Consider the following 13,036-nt stretch of genomic DNA (forward strand, 5'->3'; position numbering starts at 1 on the left):
AATGCGGAACTGTGGGGGCGCTGGGGGAGCGGTAACGGCTGGCTCAGCGGCGGGCGCCCTCCCCCCAGCAAAGCGCCGAGGGGCTTCGGCTCAGCCGCTTACAGCTGCCCGTAAGGGCGCGTCACGCGTCCGCTAGGCGGCCGCTACCGGACAACCAACGACGCCCCTCCCCCCGCCCGCAGCCCGTCGCTCGCCCGTCCGCCCTCTATTGGCTTCTCTCCGACCTCAGCCCGCGGGCAGGTGTCTCGCTACGGATTGCTCCGAGAATCTACCAATCAACGGCGCATTTCGCTCGGAGAGTGGCGTGCATGGGAGCCAATAGGAAGGTGGATAGCACGTGCCGCACAGCGGCCAATGATAGCTGTTCTTCCAGGTCCTATTGGGTTTCTGGGAAGCAGGCAGCTCGGGGCGGCAGGGTGAGAAGCGACGGGCGGGGCTGGAAGTAGCCGGCTGCCGCTGAGAGCATCCGACGCGGAGGACGTTCAGACTCAGCGGGGCTAGCGGCAGCACAAGGGTACGGGGCGCCGCCGTGAGCGGGCCTGGGCGGGCGGGGAGCCCCCTGTGGGGATGGGAGCCCTGGTGTCTTGGGGGGAGGGGGCGGAAGCGCGGAGGGGGCTGTCTCCGGGTAGGGCAGTTGTTGCGGTGTCGGGAGGGGAGTGTTGGGCTGGGGGGCGGGGGAGGTGCCGGGGGGTGGGAGGTGCGGGGACTACTCGGGTTCTGGGTAGGTGGGGGGGGGGGGACGCTTCTGGCGCTGGGGAAGGACGGGGGGCAGCACTGCCAAGGAGTAACGGGCTGAGGCTATCGCAGGTACTGGGGTTTTCTGTCTGACAGGAAGGGGATCAACACAGATTCCTCCTCATTGTATGAGCTTTGTAGTTGCATTCATCATAATGCTATGGGTGTGTTCGTCCTAGACGTTAACTACCTTGTTTTAGGTACACTTTTTTTGTGCTATGTGGATTGATGGCTCTGTTCCCGATAATGTGACACTATACAGACTAACACGGCTGTTACTCTGAAACCTGTATAATGTTGCTGTATTTGCATATGTAGGACTACATGCCCTGATAGCAGTGGAACTCTTGCCTCTGTTAAATGATTTCTCCCAGCTTGTGCATTTCTTGGATTTCAGTCTCTTTTGGAAGGGGGATTTTTTCCCCCTTACCTCCTCCCAGTAGTCTTGAAGAGGGGTATTGCAAAGAGCAACACACCCACTCTACCCTTAGTTCATCATCATATACTTCCTACTTTTTCTCTTACTAGTGTTTTCTTATTGGTTGGGCCTCCTTGCATGGAGTAAAATACCTTCCTTCCCTACAAGGCAGCTCTCTGCTCCCTGCCTGGCAACCACTTCTCAGAGGCATTCTGTCCTGTTCTTCCCTCCCCACCCCCAGTGTAGCTTACTGCTCTTATCATAGCAGCATTAAAACAGCTATGAGGGAAGGGAAGCTCCTAGAAGTAGCAGCTACTGAATGGGAAGCAGAGAGTAGCATTAAAGGAAGGGGACACAAGCTCACTTCCTGCAATCCAAGAGTCTATGAGAGGATGGGGATTAAAAACGACCATTTCCTCATCTGAAAACTTTTCTGTCCAGTGGTTCCACACGAGTGGGGAAAGGCATAGATAGGGTTATAAGCACTCTGATGTCCCAGGGCTTTAGATTGCCATAGGCCAGAAGCTGATGGAGGTGGAACGCTGAAGTGCTGTATTGACAGCTCTTGCTGAGTGGGAACAAAGGGGGACTTTCTTGCCTGAGGTCTGGTCATAGAGTTTAAGGCCAGATACTCAGGCTGACCACCTAGATATCATAGCCACCAGCACCCACATGCTAATTCCAACAATTGAAATTAAATCAAGGTATTACAGCCCACAAGGGGCTAAACTATTACATGCCACAGGTAGAGAATAGGAGGGATCAAGATGCATTGGTGCTCAAGGCCCCACAATGATAGGGAAATAATTATCTGAGATATACTCAGATAATACTAGCAAGTGAGCAGAACCCACACACTGTAGAGGAAGGCAAAAAAACCCAAAGTCACTGCCAGTTTGACCAGGGAAAAAATTCCTTCCTGACCCTGTATATTGTGATGAGTTAGACCATGAACATGTGAGTAAGACCCAGCCAGCCAAGCACCCGAGACAGAGAATGCTTGGTGCTACTTCAGAGCCCTGGCCATCCTTGTTCAATGTCCCATCTTCAGTCGTGGTTATCACTGATGCATCAGAGGAAGAAGATCAAACCTCCCCTGTAGAATGTTTTGGGGGACATGAGCTTCTAGGAACTTAAGATATAAATCAGAAGTGACCCTCAGGGCTGTTGAGCATTGCCTCCTTCCATCACAAGCAGCCCTCCCGTACAGTTGCACTCATTAATTTGTCCAGCTGTCTTTGGGCAAATTAGAACTTAGGTCAACATAGCCATTGCAATCCGGTGTGAAAATTGTTTTAGCCCTCAGCATAAACCTAGCTAGGTTGACAAAAGAATGTTTGTTGACATAGCTTTTGCAACTCAAGGAGGTGGAGTTTCTACAGTGACAGAAAATCCCTTTCTGTTGCTGTAGTCTGTGTCTACACTCCAGAGTACAATGGCATAGCTATGGTACCATAGCTACACTGCTGTAGTGCCCATAGTGTAGGTGTGGCCTGAGGCTTGACGAAAGTGCTGGCACCTATTATGTACAACATTTTAAAGCCTAGTTGCCTTTGTGCAGTTGGTATCTTTTGGGGAGGTTTTTTAATTGCACTTAGTGTGAATCCCCTAATACATTAGAAGTTAATGGTGAACTCCTAGTCCTAGTAAGCTAGCTAGAAATTGGTGAAACAGAATCTTTCTGAAACCTGAGCAGCATGAAATGCTTTGGTGAAAGGTTCATGTGTGTATGCATTCTTAAGCATGTTAATAGTAACTATTAAAATAAGAGATTCTGGCATAAAATGTAATCTTAATCAGTGCTTTATTTCATTAATCTCTGCCATCCATATTGTGTCTGAACTATGAATGCAGGGGGCTAAAGTAATATGCAGTGTTACTCTGTGTACTGCAATAGCTGGTCACAAGCTTTAAGAGTGAGAAACCTTGTTACAATTCTTCCTTATGTTTGTTTGATCTTTAATGGGGCTTTGACGTATACTACTTTTTTCCCCTCGAAAAGCTTTTGTAAACATAGGAGAAACTGGTTTTCCAGTGATTAATAATTGTATGCTTTTTTTTAAGATTATAGAGCCAGATTGAGGTGTTAGGGAGAAAATGTATATATTTTTAGCATTACGTTGAAAAGAACAGATGTCAAACAATTGATTTTTATTATTCTAATACTTAATTGTCAGAAGTGATTGATACTTCAAGGTATAACTCTTTACATTTAAAATCATTTTCTCTAAAGATGGAAAAACCTTCCTGTCCCAGTTCTAGTCATTTAGTATTGGGGAGTGGTGGGGAGACTTGAACATTGTCAGGGCCTCCCAGACGGGGGGGGGCAAGTGGGGCAATTTGCCCCAGACCCCCACAAGAGTTTTCGGCGGGTCTTCGGCGGCAGGTCCTTCAGTGCCGCCAAAGACACCCGGAGCTTCTTCCGCTCCGGGTCTTCGGCGGCAATTCGGCAGCGAGGGTTCCTTCTGCTCTGGGTCTTTGGTGGCAGTTCGGTGGCAGGTCCTTCACTCGCTTTGGGACCTGCCGCCGAAGTGCCCCGAAGACCCGGAGCAGAAGGACCCCCGCCGCCGAAAACCCCAGACCCCCTGAATCCTCTGGGTGGCCCTGAACATTGTGGGACAGTAATGGGTTTGGTTTTCTGGATGTGTTCGTAAATTTTTCAAGCCCTACAATGGTAACACCCGTTATCTTTGGTAAGCAGAGGCTGATACACCTCTTGTAAACTTGAGGTACCACCATTTACCTCTGTCTCCTGAAAAGGCAAAGGAACTCTCTCGCTTTCCCACTACAGAGCTTCCTAGCTGTAGAGGGGGCATGTCTATCCAGTCTCTTGGCTGCTGTAAGCAGAGTGCGCTCTTTCATTTGCTGTTTTTTAGGCTTCTCTATGTGAATAATTCTAGTTCTTGATTCTGCTGCAGTTTAATAGCCTTTCTGAGCATCTGAAGTGTGAAACTGACACTGTAAGTTTCACCGCTTTTCCCTGGCTCTGGGTAACAGTTGTGACGTTTACTAGCATTGTTGGTTTGATTCTGAAGCTGCTTGGAAAAGCTATCTGAGTAGAAGCAGAAGAATAGGACTTCTTTGTAAGCAAAGAAAAGCAGTACTGTATCACTTACGCTGCATTCACATTTTGAAGGCTATCTTCACAATCACGAAGGCTATAAACTTAATTTTCAACATAGTCCAAATTATGTAGAAAGATGCTTTAGGGGGCCCACACTTACTAGTGAATGTTTCCTACTTGCTAGTGGTTAGTATTCTGTTTGTCACCAAGACATGCAGATACTGTTTAAGGAGAACAGGCTGTCAATTTTTGCTCTAGTGTTGTCTTTAATACTTCAGAAACAAGTTTTGAGGAAGTATTATCTCAGGCAAACAATACCTGAAGGTAAGGTTCCAAAAAATCCAGTGCCGCTGTCAAAGTTGTAGCTGTTCAGTTCAGGTGTGATACCACTCTTATTAACGTGGTACCTGCATATTTAGTTCTTTTGTGGGAAGGGGCATCATTTTCTAAGTAATTGTTCTAATTGTTAGACGTGGGTCTTTGGGTTGGAGACCCCAGCAACGTGCTTGCACTGGTTCTGCATAGCTCTGTCAAAGGGGAAAGCAATCTAATATTTTTGGGAGGATGGTGAGTCAGAGAAGGAGTTCATATATTTTATATAACTTGTTCACTTGTGTGACAATGCGGTTCTGGCGGAACCCAACTGAGAGTGCCAACTCAGGACAAATTGCTCAAATAGGGCAGTTACAGCCCAAGGCTGGGGTTTTTCCACCTCTAAGGCAAACCAAACCAGCCAGACTAAGACTTCGGTCTCACCCCACTGGCTAACCGCAAGTCTCACAAGCAATCTCCTTAGACACTCCAGTTACCCAGTATTACCACCAGTGCCACACGTTATGGGGACAAATGGTTATAAAAACCAATACCCCAGTAAAAGAAAACGGTTCTCCCGATCCCAAAGGACCAAGCCCCAGACCCAGGTCAATGTACAAGTCAGACCTTACCCACAAATCACGCTACTGCCAATCCTTTAGAATCTAAAATCTAAAGGTTTATTCATAAAAGGAAAAAGATAGAGATGAGAGTTAGAATTGGTTAAATGGAATCAATTACATACAGTAATGGCAAAGTTCTTGGTTCAGGCTTGCAGCAGCGATGGAATAAACTGCAGGTTCAAATCAAGTCTCTGGAGTACATCCCCCGCTGGGATGGGTCCTCAGTCCTTTGTTCAGAGCTTCAGTTTGTAGCAAAGTCCCTCCAGAGGTAAGAAGCAGGATTGAAGACAAGATGGAGATCAGGCATCAGCCTTATATAGTCTTTTCCAGGTGTAAGATCACCTCTTTGTTCTTACTGTGGAAAATTACAGCAAAAATGGAGTCTGGAGTCACGTGGGCCAGTCCCTGCATACTTTGCTGAGGTACAAGGCGTATCTGCCTTCTCTCAATGGGTCCATTGTATAGCTGATGGTCCTTAATGGGCCATCAAGCAGGCTAGGCAGAGCTAAACTCAGCTTGTCTGGGATGTCACCCAGAAGCATAGCATAAGTTTGCCATACAGACAGTATAGAGCCAATATTCATAACTTCGACTACAAAACTGATACATACATATAGACAGCATAATCATAACCAGTAAACCATAACCTTGTCCTAGACACCCCATTTGACCCCCTTTATACAAGATTTGGGTGCCACTACAGGACCTTGGTTGCAACAATGATCTATATGGTCCCAGTTTATGTCAATAACGTCACACCCCCAACGCAAAATTGATGCAGGAAGGGATGACACAAACATCACTGACTGCATCCCAAGAGCTCCCCATCCTGGGTTCTGTCTCACTACAGCTAGTATTGGGTTAGAAGCCGTACCAGTGTATAACAGAAATGGTTTATCAAAATCATGTTCAACCACATGATTGAACCTCTTTACAAACTCAAGGTAACACTTAGTTAGAACAATAGTGGATTGGATCTGCTCTGGCAGCATGGTTCCTGTATGTGCCATGTGATCTTGCCAAGAGCTAAAGAAAACTGCTACTTTATCCATACAAGCTCGGGCAAATGTTTGGAACCCAATTAACATCGAATAAATGCAGATATTAATGTTCTTCATAGTCCAGGAATCTTGGCATTTAGCCATGAAAGCAATATGGTAGTGTGCCTCAGTCTTCCTTTTCATACAGCACATTAGGTCTGGAATGTCTTTTCCCCTGTGAAAAGTTCCCATATTGTTTATAGGCATTACCTGTGAAACCCCAGTGTAACAAGGCCTTTTAACATAACGTGTGTTTTCATGTATTCCTTTTAACATGTCCAAGGGATTCTCCAAAAGATTAGGCACATTGTTAATTACAAAATTTAGCAATAACAACAAGTTCATTGCAAGTGTCCATCTACAGTCATGTTTGTCATGCCACACCTTTGGCTCAATACCATTGGAGTTTGGGCATTTTAGGGTTAACCTGTGGCTTCCCTTTGCAAAATTCAGTTTTCTCTTTCCTCCTTGTCCTGCAGGATCAAACCCCGATTTCTCTTGCTTAACAGAATTTACTGGCTGATGGGGTGGGCCCTCTGTGCTAACAGCTATTAGCAAGTCCTTCCTTTCCCAGCCAGGCAAGTAATTTGCACTACCCCAGACCAGAGCCAGTTCACCAGTTTTCATATTCGTAACTGCTATTATCTCCAAGGCTGGACTCTGTCTTAAAGAGATACCACACAAATCCAAAGAGTCTGCGGGTGAGAGTTTGCTTGCTCTCCCCCGCATCCTCAAGCATTTAGCCATAAAACTGCTCTGCTCTGACACATCAGTAACCAAATCTGTCCTCAAACCCTGAAGCACAAACTGCTCATTTAAAGAATCAGAAAGGAGACATCCCTGTTCCAACACCATTGTCTCCCCAACAAGTTGGCCCCACACAGCCACTCGGTTATAGGGATGCCTCAATTCCTTAACAACTTTTACTTCCTCTGAGACCTTCTCAAAGCTACCCACACTGGATCTTTTAAAAGGAAAGTCAGAGGATCCCTTCACAACAGACAATTTTTGGCTGCTAGGAACTGAAACTTCCTTGATTAAATCACTCTCACACCCTTCAGTTGCAGGGAACTGCTTGCACCGAGTACCATGAGGATTCCTTTTTCCAGGAGCTTTTCTAAGCAGCAATTCACCCCTCACAGAAATTCTGCCCTTACCCTCTTCACCTAGGGCTTGCTCTAAAGGCACACTTTCCTGAGCAACAACAGACTCTGTCTGGGTCTTACTTACATTCAGGATCACCTCTGGCCCATCAGGCAGATCTCTACACAATCCCCTTTCAGGTGAACCCATAGACTTCCTAGATAAAAGGTTAGAAATACTTCCCTTCTCTTTGCCACACACCAGCTTAGGAATTTTTTCCTTTTTGCTACAAGTTGTTAAACTGTCCGTAGGTAACACAACCAAATTACCTTTCTGCTCCCCTTGTGCCCTGGCTAGGGTATCACCCTGATCAGACAGAGTTGTTACACCCTTCTCCAACCACACATGAGCAACAGGCCCAATACAAGCATCAGAATTGTCTGGTCTCTGGGATTTTGCTAAGACACTAACTGGATGCAACCTAGTTACGGTGCCATTCTCCCCAGCAGATGCAAACTTAGGACCATTCCCTTCCTGGGCTTTAGTTGAATCCAGAACCAACTCTGAGACAACTAAATTACTCTCAACCTTCACAGGCCGAAAGGCACCTTCTGTCTGCTCCACAGACAAAAAAGAGTTGGAGACGCATTTTCCTTTACTAGACATATAATTTGGGATTTCATTTCCCTTGTCCCAGCACACCGGGCTGTTCACAGACAACTGCTTGGAGATTGGGGTAGCTTCCTCCATAGGCAAGTCAATACCCCTGACAGACACAGGCACATTTCCTTCACTGTCACTATTCTTCGCACAGGAAACAGATAAGGTATAGGGACACTCATCTTCCACTCTCCTTGCCTTCCCAAACTGCTGACTAGATAAAGCCATCAGCTCACAAGACTGCCTAGGCTCATCCAAAATCTCCTTGTTCTCCTCTCCCTTTGCTTGATCTAATTCCAGATTTACTTCTGAGACATTAGATAGATATTCAGAAACTTCATTCACAGCCAAACAGCTACTTTCCAAAGACAAACTTTTGGAGAAACCCTCCATAGGCACAACCTTAGGATCAATCCTCTCTTGTGCCTGGTTTGTATTAACTTGACTGACCATAGCTTTAATATCATTTCCAATCATAATATCCTTAGGGATTATGTCTTTTACTCCCACAACCATGGTGCCCTCCAATCCCTTCCATTTCAGGTGGATTTTAGCCAAATGCACCCTGACAAAATACTTAGATAAGGCTACAACAGTTACATCTTCACCTGGCAAATAATCTTCCTTCCTGACAAGACTTGCTTTAACCAGAGTAATATCTGCTGCGGTGTCCCTCCATGCCATACACCTCACTCCATTAACTTCTGCACTGCTAATAAACTCTGCATTATTTCCCCCATATTTAGCTCTAATGTGAGTTTTAAGGTCAAATTCTTCCGAGACCACAGAAACAGCATTTGCACACAGGGCACCAATGCTGGGCTCTGTGTGGCTTGCCTGTGAGTTTACAACAACAGGGTTAGCATTGGCCGTGGCATTTGGGGTTGCTGGTTTTGGGCCGCCCTTCAGTGTCGGGCAGTCTGGTCTCATGTGGCCCAGCATACCACAGTGATAGCATGTAACCTGTTCCGTCCTGGGATGTGAGTTCCTACCCCCCGGACCCGCTTGAACTCCTTTAGAAGAGTCAGGTTTATTTTTAAATCCTTCCCTCCTCTTGAACTGGGGAGAATGGTGATCAGTTTTCCCCGGGGTTTTACACCCTTCTCGAGCCCTGTTTTGGGTATGGGCATCCGCAATCTCTGCTGCCCGTAGGACTGACTCAGGGTCCCTGTCACACACAGCTGCTCTCACATTGTCCGGCACAATGTCTAAGAACTGTTCCAAAGTTATTAAATCCAGCAGTTTTTCAAAACTCCCATGAACCTTGGCTCCCATAACCCACTTTTTAACAAAACCCATCAGCTTATGAGCACATTCTACAAAAGTACAATCCTTAGACATTTTAAACTCTCTAAACTTAACTCTGTAAGATTCAGGAGTAACCTTGAACCGCCTTAACACAGAATCCTTAAACCGCTCATAATTTAAGGCTTCTTGTTCCCCCAAGTCATTAAACACCTCCCTGGCTTTTCCAGTCAGTCTGGTCAGCAGGACAGGCATTCGCTGACCCTCAGGGATCTGGTACAGATTGCAGAGGCGTTCAAAGGTAGACAAAAACTCCTCTATATCCTCAGTATCATTGTAAATGGGACACATCCTTTCCCAGTTTTTCTCATGGTGGGGGGGAAGTGGAGTACCAGGTGGGGATGACTTTCTCCGCTCTTCCATTACTTGGAGCTGAAGTCTGGCCGTCTCCTGTTCAGCAGCGAGCAGCTCTAGACGTCCCTTACGAGCTCTCTCTTCTCTCTCATCAGCCTCCTTCTTTCTTTGATCGGCTTCTTTCTCTCTCTCAGCAGCCTCCTTCTTTCTTTGATCGGCTTCTTTCTCTCTCTCAGCAGCCTCTTTCTCTCTCTCTCTTTCTAACTCTGCTATTTTTTGCTTCTCCAGCAATCGAAGATCTGCTAGCTTCTGTTCATGCTCAAATTGCAGTTTACTTGTCACCCTTTGCATCCTAATTTTTTCTGCATCTTCTGCAGCCTCAGGTAAGGGCTGTGCTCTTGCCCCCTGATCACTGGCTATTAACAGATTTCTCAGTTCTTCCTTTGTAGCTTTCTTTCTAAAGCATATCCTCTTTTCTGAACACAAATTTTCCAGGGCTTTTTTGCCAAGTCCCTCATATGCTCTTTGCTCAGCCATTGCAGCAGCTCTTTAACCAACAAAACTCTCAATCCCAAAATTCAAATTTGGATAGCGTGGGGTTCTGACCCAAAGCTTAATTGACCTGGTTCTGTGGATCCAAGCACGACTACGCCACTGTGACAATGCGGTTCTGGCGGAACCCAACTGAGAGTGCCAACTCAGGACAAATTGCTCAAATAGGGCAGTTACAGCCCAAGGCTGGGGTTTTTCCACCTCTAAGGCAAACCAAACCAGCCAGACTAAGACTTCGGTCTCACCCCACTGGCTAACCGCAAGTCTCACAAGCAATCTCCTTAGACACTCCAGTTACCCAGTATTACCACCAGTGCCACACGTTATGGGGACAAATGGTTATAAAAACCAATACCCCAGTAAAAGAAAACGGTTCTCCCGATCCCAAAGGACCAAGCCCCAGGCCCAGGTCAATGTACAAGTCAGACCTTACCCACAAATCACGCTACTGCCAATCCTTTAGAATCTAAAATCTAAAGGTTTATTCATAAAAGGAAAAAGATAGAGATGAGAGTTAGAATTGGTTAAATGGAATCAATTACATACAGTAATGGCAAAGTTCTTGGTTCAGGCTTGCAGCAGCGATGGAATAAACTGCAGGTTCAAATCAAGTCTCTGGAGTACATCCCCCGCTGGGATGGGTCCTCAGTCCTTTGTTCAGAGCTTCAGTTTGTAGCAAAGTCCCTCCAGAGGTAAGAAGCAGGATTGAAGACAAGATGGAGATCAGGCATCAGCCTTATATAGTCTTTTCCAGGTGTAAGATCACCTCTTTGTTCTTACTGTGGAAAATTACAGCAAAAATGGAGTCTGGAGTCACGTGGGCCAGTCCCTGCATACTTTGCTGAGGTACAAGGCGTATCTGCCTTCTCTCAATGGGTCCATTGTATAGCTGATGGTCCTTAATGGGCCATCAAGCAGGCTAGGCAGAGCTAAACTCAGCTTGTCTGGGATGTCACCCAGAAGCATAGCATAAGTTTGCCATACAGACAGTATAGAGCCAATATTCATAACTTCGACTACAAAACTGATACATACATATAGACAGCATAATCATAACCAGTAAACCATAACCTTGTCCTAGACACCCCATTTGACCCCCTTTATACAAGATTTGGGTGCCACTACAGGACCTTGGTTGCAACAATGATCTATATGGTCCCAGTTTATGTCAATAACGTCACAACTTGCCACCTGAATATTTTTATGCTGTACCTTTTTGTGGGACAATTAAATGAACCATCACATTCTTATTGAAAAGAGAATATATGCTTTAAAAGGATGGTGTGGTCTTACCAGCTTCAAAACTATGAAAATAGTAAGTAAATTTAATGGAAACTGCAGAGATGGTTTTTAATGTAATCTTTGCTTACACATAAATGTAATAACTGCATTGTCATGAACCGGCCCTTGGCATAGCTCCCCTTTAGGGGTTACATAGGGAGTGCACATACATCCTCACCCCTGTGGGTGCTGTAGAATTTGTCAGTCTAGAGGGGCCATCATACTGTCCTCTGCTCAAGGTTTTCTGAATGTTTCTTCCCCTCTCAGGGTCCCAGATGAAACAAACAAGCCAGTCCAGAGTCAGCAAATGAGGCTAAATAAAAGCATAAAAGAAAAACGAGAGCCTTAGGCAGCTTCAGTAAGAATGTTGGTCTCTTCCAGAGAGCCTTGGAAGTATCACAGTACACTCCAGAGTTCACTAGGTCTCCAGTATAACTGTCTTTCTCCATCTTAACCCAGAGGATCTCTGTTCTCCTTTCTTCAGGGGTAGAGGCTGTGTTGGCTGACAGATCTCTCTCTCTCTCTGGGAGCTGGTGAGCTCAACAGCCTATTTTCTGCCCAGGGTTCCCCCCCTTCTATGTGGAGGTCCCTCCTTTTAACTCCTCCAGTCCTTGCATGACATGCAAATGTGGTGGGGTGGGGCAATTGTAGCACAAAGCAGATTCTTATCCCACCCTGGTGTAGGGTTTGTATACCCCCTCACATGGATTTCAAATACAAATTAATAGACCAATAGTGGCTGTTTGGAATGAATAATGAAGTTATCTGAGTGTAATGGCAGAACTTCTTGAACTGTCTGCATTCCCAACAAGATTCGGGGGAAAACATGTTCTGTGGCTTGCTTGGAAAAACTACTGTACCTAATTGCACCCTGCTAAACAGGGCTTGCTGCTTAATTGGGCCGATGACATGGTCAGTGTCAACATAATTTATTTTGTTGCCTCTGGCTGTAATCAGGAATCTACCTTTCTGGAGGGAGGATTCTCCTCCACAAATTTGAATAAGAGGGATTCTAAAAACTTACCCTCTCCTCCTTCCCCTTCCCCATTCTGTTCCTCCTACAGTTTTTTTTAAATTTTTTTAATTCTTCCCCATCAGTTCATCACCAACACTTCCCCCACTCCATTTCCTTTTATTCGTGGATGAAGACCTGCACTTGAAAGAAGTTCTCCTCTATAGCAACTGCTGCTCAAATAGACTCCCTCTCCTTCCTGGGACTGCTGTTCTCCTGCAGCACTAGGAGGAGGTAGGAGCTGTTGAGTGTCAGCTGTTGACTTAGGAGCTAAACCTCCTACCACCAGTTCCCCTTCATGATAAAGTAGTGGCCTTTGTAGGCAAATCTGTCCCCACCCACTTAATGCCACTGGGGATACTGAGGTATCATGTTCCTCCTCCAGATCTTCATTAATTTTACTTGTGATACATTTCTGCCTTGCTCCTCTGGGACTTGGTTGTTTGGCCTGCAGTTTCTCTCTTCCTGCTTGAGTGACGTATGGTGTAAGTCTGAGAATTGTATGATTCCGGAGACTGCACAATGAATTCAAGTATGATTTGACTGTGAAATATAACTCTCTAAAAGTGGCCTTATGAGGTTCTATGCTTGTCTACTTACTCTATCTCAAGTATCCTCAGTTTGCTAGTAGAAAGATCATAGGCTGATAGACTTTTT

At 45.8% G+C, this 13,036-nt stretch overlaps 1 protein-coding gene across 4 annotated transcripts in view; it reads left to right on the plus strand.

Moving 5' to 3' along the window:
• The window catches only part of FAR1 (fatty acyl-CoA reductase 1), a 92,437-nt gene continuing 79,401 nt past the window's right edge, over positions 1-13,036 (plus strand). For 2 of the 4 annotated variants that reach the window (XM_042860192.2, XM_042860193.2), the window contains exon 1: positions 371-514. The gene's annotated coding sequence lies outside the window, so the exon portion shown is untranslated. Of the gene's footprint in view, positions 515-13,036 lie in introns of all 4 variants that reach the window. The other 2 variants (XM_024099779.3, XM_005290811.5) reach the window with 2 other exon arrangements.

Source organism: Chrysemys picta, chromosome 4 (assembly GCF_011386835.1).
Source record: "Chrysemys picta bellii isolate R12L10 chromosome 4, ASM1138683v2, whole genome shotgun sequence".
In the NCBI taxonomy this organism is placed as follows: Eukaryota; Metazoa; Chordata; order Testudines; family Emydidae; genus Chrysemys; species Chrysemys picta.